At 36.3% G+C, this 12449-nt stretch overlaps 1 protein-coding gene and 1 long non-coding RNA gene across 2 annotated transcripts in view; one reads left to right on the forward strand and one right to left on the reverse strand.

Annotated features, from left to right (window-relative positions):
• LOC132119331 (glutamate receptor ionotropic, NMDA 3B-like) overlaps positions 1–12449 on the forward strand; it is a 97637-nt gene that overhangs the window by 22900 nt on the left and 62288 nt on the right. The gene's annotated exons all lie outside the window — the stretch shown is intronic.
• LOC132119332 (uncharacterized) lies at positions 1981–3957 on the reverse strand. The gene is made up of 2 exons (XR_009426145.1): positions 3663–3957; positions 1981–2773 (listed from the first exon to the last, which is right to left on the reverse strand). It is a non-coding gene; the product is annotated as an uncharacterized LOC132119332 (long non-coding RNA).

Raw genomic sequence — 12449 nt, forward strand, 5'->3', positions numbered from 1 at the left:
GCAACCGTAGGTGCATTTCATCACCATAGGTAATTTTTTGGATGTCATTTAATCTCATAAATTATTAATTGTTCATTTTTCACAGCATGACAGCAAATTCTGTGAGTCACGGTTCATCTATATAGGCTAGAGCATTTTTCCTTCATTCCATTTTCCAGAAAATAGACTCTGTCAGGTGCATGTACTTTTTAATTAAAATCATATCAATCAAATATCTTTACTGGTGTATGAGCATAAACAATATTTTCCACAGTTCTTTTTATGTCATGTTTCATAAGTTTAAACAGGTATATGTTATTTGGAAATGATCTCTGTTTTGGGTGTCTATCTAAAACAATTCATATTTAATATTCAAGGATTCCAACTGTGTAACAAACACTTAATGTATATTTACTTAGTATTAATAATATAAACGTTAATGTGCTTTTAATTCTGACCTCAATTTAAATCTGAAGTTTGGGTTTTCTTTGGGGTAAAACTTTGCTTTGTTCATGACCGTAATATCACCTGAGACCAGTGTTGGGGGTAATTCATTACAAGTAACGTGAGTTACGTAATCAGATTACTTTTTTCAGGTAACTAGTAAAGTAACGCATTACTTTTTAATTTACAAGAAAATATCTGAGTTACTTTTTAAAAAAAGTAATGCCAGTTACTTTGTATTCCCATTTTTTGACTGACAAGCCTCCTGTTCCCATATTGGGAGAAATCGGAAGTATGGAGGCGTTGTGTGCGCTGTGTGAACATGTTACCGTAGTTCTAGACTAAATGTGAATGTGCATTAATTCATCCCACTGACAAAAAAACAAAAAACAAAACAGATTTAGTATTCATCAAAATTAATCAAAACAGTGAAATGCAAACTCAGAATATGACGCAAACCTGCAATAACTAAATATATTAAATAACTCAAATGTATCTATTCCCATTTTATTAACAGTGTCTTTGCTGCTGGCCTTTAATGATCCAGTTCAACCATACTAATAATTAAAAAATGACTTTAGATAAACTAACAATTGTGCTTCATTGTTTTGTTTTTTTATTGAAGAGTGTTGAACCTTCTTCTCCTGTGTTCTACTGTACAGACGTGAATTTACTTTTCCTTCAGCCTGAGGTTTATTCATTACACTTTTTGGTGTGAAAGAGCTTTTACATTTGCTATAAATAGAACTTCTTATATTAAAAACAATCAAGCCCTGCTCATATTTAAAAAGTAACGTGAAAGTAACGCAAAAGTAATGTAACACATTACTTTCCATAAAAAGTAACTAAGTAACGTATTTAGTTACTTTTTTAGGGAGTAACGCAATATTGTAAGGCATTACTTTTAAAAGTAACTTTCCCCAACACTGCCTGAGACTCATGGATTTTGCTGAGGCGTGTTGATACATTGCCTTTCGGTAGCTTTTAATAATTATATATAGTCTGAAGTGTAGTTATGCCCCACTGGTGCAGTCTGCCATGAATAGTTTAATCCATAAAAAAGGTGTAATTTTCATTTTCATTATCATTATAGTGGCTCTGTGGGCCTGTGACGAATGTTCTCTGAATGATGGTCTCTCAGAGCCTTGGAAGAGATATAGTAATCTCAGCGTGTTTTGATTCGGTGACTGCAGCAGTCAGAAGGCAGATAGCATTCACCAAACTGAAAAGGCAACTGCTAATGAACTTGGTTTTGTTTGTGTAAACAAAGACTAGAAATGGTTAAATGCCAACAGGTTAAGTTTAGAGCTTTTAACAGTTTTGACAACATCAACTAATTTTATTTCAGAACCCAGATTTACATCTGGTGAAATGTAAGAAATGACAATAAAATGACAATAATTATGATTATACTACATATAAAGTGGCAAGAACAAGAATGTCAACTCACTGGAATTGGTTGGTTTTCTGTATTAATTGGTCATTAAAAGAGATCGATTTTAATCAGTATCATAAATATAGATAAACATATTATTTAAGCTAACAACACATAAACAATTATAGTTTTCCATGGCTTTATTAAACACATACCATTAAAATTCACAATGCAGTGCTTGTTTTTTAATTAACCTTGTTTGTTTGCATATAAACTGATCGCTGTTCTTCAGAAAACCCTCTAGATCCCGCACTTTCTTTGGTTTTCCACCATTATCCTGCATATTTGAACCCTTTACAAAAGTGATTGTGCTTTTGAGATTCATCCTTTCACACTGATGATATGAATTTATTCATTACAATTATTATAAGATGTGATAACATTTACTGATTCTCAAGAAGGAAAACAATGCATTAAGAGCTGGAGGATCATTATTTGTGACTTTGTTGAAGATAAAATGACATTTTATGACCACTTAATGCAGAAATACAGCAGGTTCATATGCTAAAAATTGAAAATAATAATAATGAAAATTATAATAACATACAGTATGTGCGCTTGTTTTGCAAAATAGAACAATGTGTGAAAAATAGTTGTTGCATATGCTACAGTGGGTCTCAGAGGGTAAAATCTGGCAGGTTGAATACAGAGAACAACCTGCAAAGTCTGCAATGGATCAACGGTTTTCTCTCTCTATGGCTTTGTCTCAGTCCCTGCTGGTCTCTCAGTGTGTCTTCTCTGTGTCTTTCTATAGGAATTTCCGAAGTGCTGATTTGAGTTGTCGGTGCCAGTAATCCACATCCTCTGGGATTTAGGTTCCTCTGAAATCCCACTCAGCTACATTCCATGTAAACTCTTACCATCCACATTATGTAATACATCAGCATTTTTCCAGAGGGATTGGTAACTGTGATCCTATAAGAGAAAAGTGGGAGTATGCTCTATATAAAACTAACAATATTTTCAGTCCTCTATTTCTATTTTCATTTACACTCTCTTTCACGTGATCTCAGCCAAGAAAGATTTGCTTACTGAAGGCCTGCCCTGTGTATCGGTCACAAAAATATAAAAAAAAATGTATATATACAAATTAGATAAACATCCCAAAGAGTATGCAATCAAAAACTTCCATTTAATTTTTCTTAAAAAAAAAAAAAAACTAAATACAATTGACAAACCAATTTTTTTTTCAACATCAACAAAAGTCCTCTTTACACTGCAAAGGTGGAGCAGAAGCTGCATTTATGTTTATTTACACAGATTGTTTAATGATGCTCTTGTACATGCATGTCCATAGAAATTGCATATTGTAAATAGCCTATAAATAATAAAAAAGGAAACTAATTAGAGGCTGAATAGAAAGTCAATATTGTTGATTATATATATATATATATATATATATATATATATGATAGTGTAGTAATGATTTATTTATTTTTTTTTTTTAATTGTGCTTCAAACAAAACAAGCTAAGAACGGTGAATCAATTATTTTTATGGGTTAGAAAATCAAGACTTCAAAACGGTGTTTTCAATAGAATGAAAATACTTTTTCTTTTTTGTGTGTGGGGGGGGGAGAATAAACCATGACTTCATAGGAGTAAAGCACTTTTGCAAAAACTCCTGTAGTAATCAATTATTATAACTCCAAGACAGTTTTTTTTTCTGTCGAACACATTATACAGTTTTTTTTTTTTTTTTTTTAACGGCAATGACTGCTATACATAATATTTATTTATTATTCCAAGCATAAAAGTGCATGGAATAATAAATGCTGTCTTTCTGCCATTTTTTGTGCATTTGACCTCATATAATGAATTAAACTAGAACAGGAAGAGATGTGATGCAACTACGTGTAGAACTCCACCCAGAAGAATTACATCTGTAGCACATCACCAGAGGTTCATCCTTCTTGAAAAGCAAAGCATGAGCATGCAAGGTACTGCCTCGGATGTCCAAACCAGTTCCTTAAGTGCTGCTGTCCTGCACAATTTAGCTCCAATCTAATTAAACACACCTGAACCAGCTTATCAAGCTCTTCAGTCTCTCTAGAACAGGGGTGTCAAACTCTATTCGTGGAGAGCCGGAGCCCTGCAGAGTTTTGTTCCAAACCTGCTCCAGCACACATACCATGTTGTTTTCAAATAAGCCTGAAGGACTTGATTAGTTGGATCAGGTGTGTTTAATTAGTGTTGAATCTAAACTCTGCGTGGCTCCAGGAATTTAGTTTGACACCCCTGCTCAAGTGTGATGAAGCTGGTTAGAATTAAACTCTGCAGGACGCTGGCCATCCAGGAGCAGGACTGGACACCCCTTGTCCTAGATGACTGTAGACCAGACATTCTCAATTCCAGTCTTCGCAACCCCCTGCTCTGCATATTTTGCATTTCTCTCTTTGTTAACACACCTGATTCAGATAATCAGCTCATTAGAAGTGAGCTCCGTGCATGAACTGTGTTCCCATTGACATGGTCCCTACACAGTGTTCATGGCTCTCTACTCCCTGAGCTGGGAAAATCTGTTGAAGTTTCTGCGGAAGATCCTGTGATGTCCATTTCGCAGGGCACTTTTGTTCAAATAGAACAAACGTCTGAAGCAATAAGAGAAAAATGCAAAATGTGCAGAGCAGGGGGGCGTGAGGACTGGAATTGAGAACCGCTGCAGCAGACTGAACGTGAGGACTGTAGATTTAGATTCACCATGGGAGGTGGAAGTAGGAAGAGCTGAACTCAAAACAAACTTAATGACCTCTAACGAAGTCCAATGCACCTTTCCATCAGGGGCTTGTTCAGTCCACAGGGGCTTGTTCAGTCCATGCCTAAAAATGGATTTCAGGCAAATGCCATTGCAAGTTTTCCCACATATATTTCATTATGTAGTATTTCTCTCCCTGATAAACAGATAAAAGTTGCTCTGCTGTATCCATAGTCTGGTGTTCTGTCTTACAGGCAGCTCACACAAGATGAATCTGCTCGCTGCTTTATTTTTGTCTCCTGCAATTAATATTTGCCTATATCAGCAGGTGCTGAACTGTTATTTAATAGAAATGTCTGATATATTGATCATGAAAACTGTACTTCATTGAATGAGGATCAAAAGATCTGGCTGTCCTGATGGTGGTTTGTGGGTTATATTTCTGGGTAAACTACATAATTTAGCATATAGGACCCCTGGAGACCCTTACTGACCTGACTGTGTGTCGTCTTTAAACATTTTAAAATATCAGCTAATGTCAAGGTTAGTTCAATTTGTAAAATGCCATGTGGTGCGACTTCCAAGAATTACAATGACATCTATGAATGAATAATTAATGATAAAAAGGTTATTATTATTATTATTACCATCAGTAATAAATGAAATAATTTAATAATAAAAGTCTAAAAGAGATGTTTGATTTTTCCCATATGCCCATGATTAATAATGTAAATTTTAATGCTAATATTAATAATTTAGTATTATAATTATTTTTTATAATATTGATTCTTATTTGTATTGTTGGTTATTATTATTATTATTGTAGTTGTTGTTGAATTAAATTTAAATGTGTTTAAAATGTTAAAATTTTCCGAAATGCCCATATAACTAATAATATAAATTATAATATTAATATAAATTATAATCATTTTATAAATTATTAATACTCATTTTTATTTGTATTGCTGGTGATTGATTGATTGATATGGACATCATACTTTGCTACACGTCACTTTCACTTTGAAACATGATTCCCTTTTTCACCATGGACATTTATATTTGTCACGGACTCTTTTAGTATTTTCTATGGTTTTTCTTTTTTCTGTCATTTTTAAATGTTATTCATAACATTCATAATTCGTTGCAAGACATATTTATTAGTTCTTTTATTGTACTGTCTCAAGTAATTAATGATAAAAGCAGGTTTTTTTTAACACTTTAGGTTTTTATATACTGAGTTTTGTCTGAAATCACCAGTATTGCAATAAACATTATCTGACTAACTAACAGCAAATGATTTAAAGCATAATGAAATAATAATTTAGCCCCAATAACTGTAAGCACAACAAAGCTGAGCTAATGATCTTATTAGCTCTGAACTTACATTACTCTCTCCATGAGCATTAGAAGACCTACAGGAGCATCCATAACAAACCTCTTCTCCAGCCTTAAGAGCTCGTCCTTTATTGTTAAACTCTTTCACAATCCTTGGTTTATGTGTCTAGTTCGATTCTCAGATTGAAAGTCCTATTGTGTCCCTGACTAAGGAGATTTTACGCTAATGCATGAGGCAAATATCCATCAGTTCAGTGAAATGCATTATTCTGTTTGCCCTTCAGAATCTGAACTCTCTTCCTAGATCACATTGAATTGTTATGCTTTGTTTTCTGAGTTAAGAAATGATTAGACAAAATGAATCATCTGGAATGCGTTTGGCTCCAGTTCTTATTGTTTATGCATTTGGCGTTATTTATTCCAGTTTTCATAGAAGGCACATTTAAAGTATCATTTTCAATAGGAATGTAATGATAACTTTAGTACTTTTTTAATTATATCACATTAGTTACATTACTAAATCACATTTTATTGTATATTTTTATATTATTGTTTTAGAATATACAATTATATTTTATCACGTTTAATGATTTGTATGTGTAACAGAGCTGTTCTGTGGGGTGTGATGCATTACAGTAATCACATTACTGTATCTGGAATGAGCTAATGAAGTGGTTACTCTTTATTTTTCAGTAATCCTGATATAATTACTGTCAGTCATTACTGCCATCACATACAGCCCATAATTTTGTTTTCATCAAATAATTGTGCTCCTATTTGTTTGATGCGAGTGCTTAGTGTGGAACAAAGATGAGAGAATGAATTTGAAGTCTTAAGCTCAAATAATCATGCTACAAACTAGTAGTTTTGGCAATGAAAATGTTTACCCAAAATAGTTTTTGAGGGCCAAGATCATTTACCAAATGGTGATTTTTTTCATTAGCGCTTCTTCACTTTGATGGTGTCAAAGACAAGAAGAGAGATGTCAGACTAACTGAAATAAGCCTGGCTTATTTGGTAAACTTGTTTTATGAAACAGGCCCCTGATATCTTCTTTATTTTAATGTATGTTTGTTGTGAAAACAAGTTTTTATTACAGCAGTCATGATCACCAGCTGGAGTGTCTATGAGCTCCTCCAGAGGGCATTCCATCCCTGACTATTGTTACTTCCTTACAAACTACATTCCCCATAATCCTTTGCCTGGACTCATTATACCTGATTGTTTCCACCTGTTATCTGCCTTTATAAACCCTGTTTCCTCAGTCATTTATTACTTAGTCTTGTATTATCGCACTGCTTCTCTGAGTCCTCGTATCCTCGTATCCTGCTTCCTGTGTATTATTTTGCTATTTACCTTGTTTGCCTTGAGTTCTCTTTAGTGATGGCGAAGTGAAGTGTTCTGAACCAGAGAAGCTTTCAACACAATTGTATCAGGGAAAAGGTTCATTACTCCAAGCTTTTCAGCATGGTTTATGTTGTGGCTATCTAGTGGTCATAAAAATGAATAACACCTTCCAAATTACAGTCGTTGGTTTTACATCTGGTTCTACAACCGATACTTTATTTTTTATTTTATTGTATATAAAGGCAAATTTTATATATGCGTTATTTAAAACTGATGCTGGTTATGTGTAACCACAGATATATGGTTTTCAGATGAACAAAGCTTCAACCATCATAGAACACTTGCTTTTGGCAAAATGAATCAGGCTCCAATATAGTGCTTTGATGTGAATGTGTTTATTTTTTTTTATACAAGCTTTGGAGCTTCCATGTTGAGCATAACATCACTAGTTCTCTGCCATGTGGAGTGCCCTGTGTTTATAACTTATGCCTGTTTATGGATTACGGCTTTGGATTTTTCTTTAATACACTGCATTTGGATCCTTAATCTTCGTGTTCCTGTGCAGTTTGTGACAGAAGACTAAAGCTTAGTTCACACTACACGACTTAAAACGCTGGCAGATCGCTGTGCTATTCAGACTACAGACTTGACTACCGTCACTTTGAATGGGTTAAATGCAGAGCACCAATTCTGAGTATGGGTCACCTAATTGAATTTTTGGACTGCGCATTTGTTGAGTGGGTCCTCCTTCACTGTTGGGGAAGTTGAGTAGGATGTTTTCCCTAAACTTTTTTTGGAGGAGGGCACAACACACCAAGCTCCTGTGACCATGGAGCTTGGCCCACCATGGTCACCAGTAGGTCCTGTTTTAAGGGTCACTAGTCCTATGCTTTCTGCACTGTGCTGTCCTGTGGTGTGTGGCAGACCCACCGCTGATACCGGTGTGAGTGGCAAGCAGCCCGGTGATCTCAGTGTTCTTAACCCCAGCGATCTCAGAGGTTCTCCCACCTTTCACTGCCCTTCCAGTAATTGTGGTTGCCATTTTGTGTGTCTGGGGCATTCGCTTCAGTCCATGAATCCAATCCAGAGCCCGCTCCAGTCCATGAATCCACTCCTAGACTGATCCAGTCTATGAGACCACTCCTAAACCTGCAGCTCATCCTGACATTGGAACCCGTGAAGATCTCTAGCTCACAGTCTACACTGTCTCTGCCAAGAAGAGCATTCCTGAATTGCCTGTCCAGTCACTCCCATAGAGGCTGTCTTGGAGCTCTCAGATGGTTCAGACATGACCATGAAAGTAGTCTCTGAATTTTCTGCCTGGCCAAAGAGGCCATTTCTGAATTCTTTGCCTGTCCAGTAATGATCAGGGAAGTCTGAGATCTCAGCCAATACTGTTGAGATCAAGAAAGCCATCCCTGAATCCCTTACTACCAAGGAGGTTGTCTGTGAACCCTCAGTCTGCACTGTCATGGATGAAGATGCTGTCTCTAAACTCAGTGAGGTCATGTGATGTGTTTCGATTAGCGCGAGAAAGATGTGAAAATGTATGCTGAGTAGGTGAAACGGAGGCTTGCGTCTGGCAATTACGTTTTGTTGTTACCTGGAAATGTTTTGACCATGTTTATATAATGAGAATAATGAGCCAGTGGGTTATATTGCTGGATGCACCATCAGTGAGCGCAGGAATGCGCTGAAGCCATCAACAGTGGATTCAATAATTTTCCTCCACAAAAACATGTAGGCCTAGCCTAAACCTAGTTTTTAAAATTATAACCAAATATTAATTGCATCTTAAATGCATAATGTAGACAGAGTATATAGGCTAATGTTGGCATTATTCTTTTATTATCAGCTGCTAGTGGCAAAGCAAATCCGGCGGAGCCTTTATCTTAATTTCGTTATTTCCAAATACCCATCTTAATTTAGAATTTATCTTAATTTAATTTGTTAAGAAATTACCGTATCATCAATGTGAATTACCGTAGATGCTCTTACATGCATGTTGGATATATATGCCTCCTGCCAAAGAAAAAGAAAAAAAAAAACAATAATAAAATCAAGAGCCAGATCAGGTAAACTGTTAAGACTGGCTATTGTTATATTAGTGTCAGGTAAGATTACTCACATTTATTTCTGCACTCAGTTACATAAGTTTAATATGTACCTTTATGAAATATAACATGAGTTTACTACAAATAAAAAAATAATACAAATAAATAGTTAAACTAAACTAACCACACATTAACATGGTTTTGCTAAACTAGTCATTTAGCTTCACCATGGTATTTTTAGTAAAACTAATGAATTTAAGGGTAATCACTCTATATATAATTATATCATACAATATATGGCAAAAAGTGCTTTGGGTGATCTATAATAGAAAACTGGATTGCTCATGACTTAATGAAAGTGAAGCTGCTGTGCTGCCATGTTGGAAATCCCTAGTTTGGGTAAACGTTCTACAAATAACAAATATTTGGATGAGATACAACTTTTTGAAAATCTGGAATCTGAGTTTGCTAAAAAAAATCTAAATACTAATAAAATCACCTTTAAAGGTGCCATGTGCAAAAATTGAGGTAAAAATATACAAAAAATGACCTACACGCATCAAAAGTATTATAAGAAATAAGGGCGATGATGTCATTACAAAAATGTCAAGTTATAGTGCTGCAGAGATATCAATCTTAATTAGCAATAGCATTACTAGCCCCGGCCCGACAGGTGTCGTAATACCAGTTTTGGCCATGGGAGGCAGTATGCGGGCAACATAACCACCAGCCAACCTGCAATACACGAATAACTCGCACGGCTTGTGGGCGTAATCTAACCTGATGTCAATCGTGTGGAAAGTACAGCCCACTACTTCAGTTCAGGGAAGAGAGCGGAAGGATAACTTAAGCCCTTGGCAAGAGACCACCACCCGCTGCAGGGAAACAACCGCGCTCGGAATCACAAATCAAATCCGATAAGAAAAGGAGCCGAACCAGAGTAAACATCGGCACTGCTTTCAATCGCTGGAGGCAACTAATGGACCTGAAAGAAATGAGGTTCGACACCGAACTTGCAACATTTCTTTTGGATTGGTAAGTTAGATGCTGTTAGTATTAGTATTTTCTATTATCTAGAAGTTTGTTTTATATGTTTGTGTATTTTTTTTCGGGAAGTTATAACATAGAAATGTATCGAAGGCTGTTCTATAAACGTGCTAATGTTAGCGATGGCTAACCGTAGCTGCGTTTGATAATTAGTTAGCTATAACTTACCCATTTTTTTATATCATAAGTAACCGTGTCCTCTTTGCTTCGTGGTTTTTCTGTACGTGAGAAAATTGATGTGTTGCATGAAAGCGTGTGAAAAGAGTCAATTGCGTGTGTCTCACGGTGAATGCTTGAGAGTTGGCAGCTCTGGTTACATTGGTTGGCGCTAGCTTGGTCAACATCAGCTGTCTGATGTTGACCAATGATGTTGACAGAATGCTGTCTGTCAAATTAATTTAATTCAAATAATGTGTATATACAACTCAATGTAATATGAACAAAACGAATATGAACATATTCACTGGTAAAGGTGAAGGGGAGTAGCTTGAAGATGTCATGTTTCAAAATCACTTGACATCACCCAACATTCCTCTGGAGACAAAACGTCCTCTTACAGCAGCGGTTCTCATTTCCAGTCCTCGCGCCCCACTGCTCTGCATATTTTGCACGTTTCTCTTTGTTAACACACCTGATTCAGATAATCAGCTCGTTTGAAATGAACTCCGTGCATGAACTGTTTTTCAAATGTTCATTGCTCCCTACTCTCTGAGCAGGGGAAATCTGTTGAAGTTTACCTCACATCGAAACATTCATTCACTGATTTGTGCTGTGCAGCGTCTTTAAACATGGACAACTGTGACATCATATACCTCTGTAAATCAATACAATTTAAATTCACGTCTTGCACACTTCAATGCACTTTGATTGGAACATATAGCTACGTTCACTTCGAACTGGAATCATGGCTGAATATCCTGTGATGTCCACTTCGCAGGACACTTATGTTCGAATAGAACAAATGTCTGAAGCACTAAGAGAAACGTTCAAAATGTGCAGAGCAGTGGGGCGTGAGGACTGCAATTGAGATCCGCTGTATTATAGGCTTCGGCTATGCTCTAGGGTTGTTGTGAAGGTAGGGGCGGAGCATAGAGACTGCCGTTTCTCGTTTGTTACTCTAGAGTAGACCAATTCACTTTATTGAGGCATACTGCCCCCATCTGGTATGGAATGTGGAGTATGACTTGATTTTTTTGCCAGATATGACAGATGGCACCTTTAAAGTTGTCCAAAAGAATTTTTAGCAATGCATAATACTAATCAAAAATTAAGTTTTAATATATTAATGGTAGGAAATTTACAAACTATCTTCATGGAACATGATCTTTACTTAATATCCTAATGATTTTTGGCATAAAAGAAAAATCTGTAATTTTTTTATTTGTCTATTGCTAAAAATATACCCCAGAGGCTTAAGACTGGTTTTGTGCTCCAGGGTCACATATAGGTCAGTGGTCTTATACACAATAAAGCACTATATAAATGCATCATTCATTCATTCATTCATTCAGTATCACTCTTCATATAGGGAAATATACACTCACCTAAAGGATTATTAGGAACACCATACTAATACTGTGTTTGACCCCCTTTCGCCTTCAGAACTGCCTTAATTCCACGTGGCATTGATTCAACAAGGTGCTGAAAGCATTCTTTAGAAATGTTGGCCCATATTAATAGGATAGCATCTTGCAGTTGATGGAGATTTCTGGGATGCACATCCAGGGCACGAAGCTCCCGTTCCACCACATCCCAAAGATGCTCTATTGGGTTGAGCTCTGGTGACTGTGGGGGACATTTTAGTACAGTGAACTCATTGTCATGCTCAAGAAACCAATTTGAAATGATTCGAGCTTTGTGACATGGTGCATTATCCTGCTGGAAGTAGCCATCAGAGGATGGGTACATGGTGGTCATAAAGGGATGGACATGGTCAGAAACAATGCTCAGGTAAGCCGTGGCATTTAAACAATGCCCAATTGGCACGAAGAGGCCTAGAGGGTGCCAAGAAAACATCCCCCACACCATTACACCACCAGCAGCAGCCTGCACAGTGGTAACAAGGCATGATGGATCCATGTTCTCATTCTGTTTACACCAAATTCTGACTCTACC

The sequence above is a fragment of the Carassius carassius genome, chromosome 38 (genome assembly GCF_963082965.1).
Source record: "Carassius carassius chromosome 38, fCarCar2.1, whole genome shotgun sequence".
NCBI lineage: Eukaryota > Metazoa > Chordata > Actinopteri > Cypriniformes > Cyprinidae > Carassius > Carassius carassius.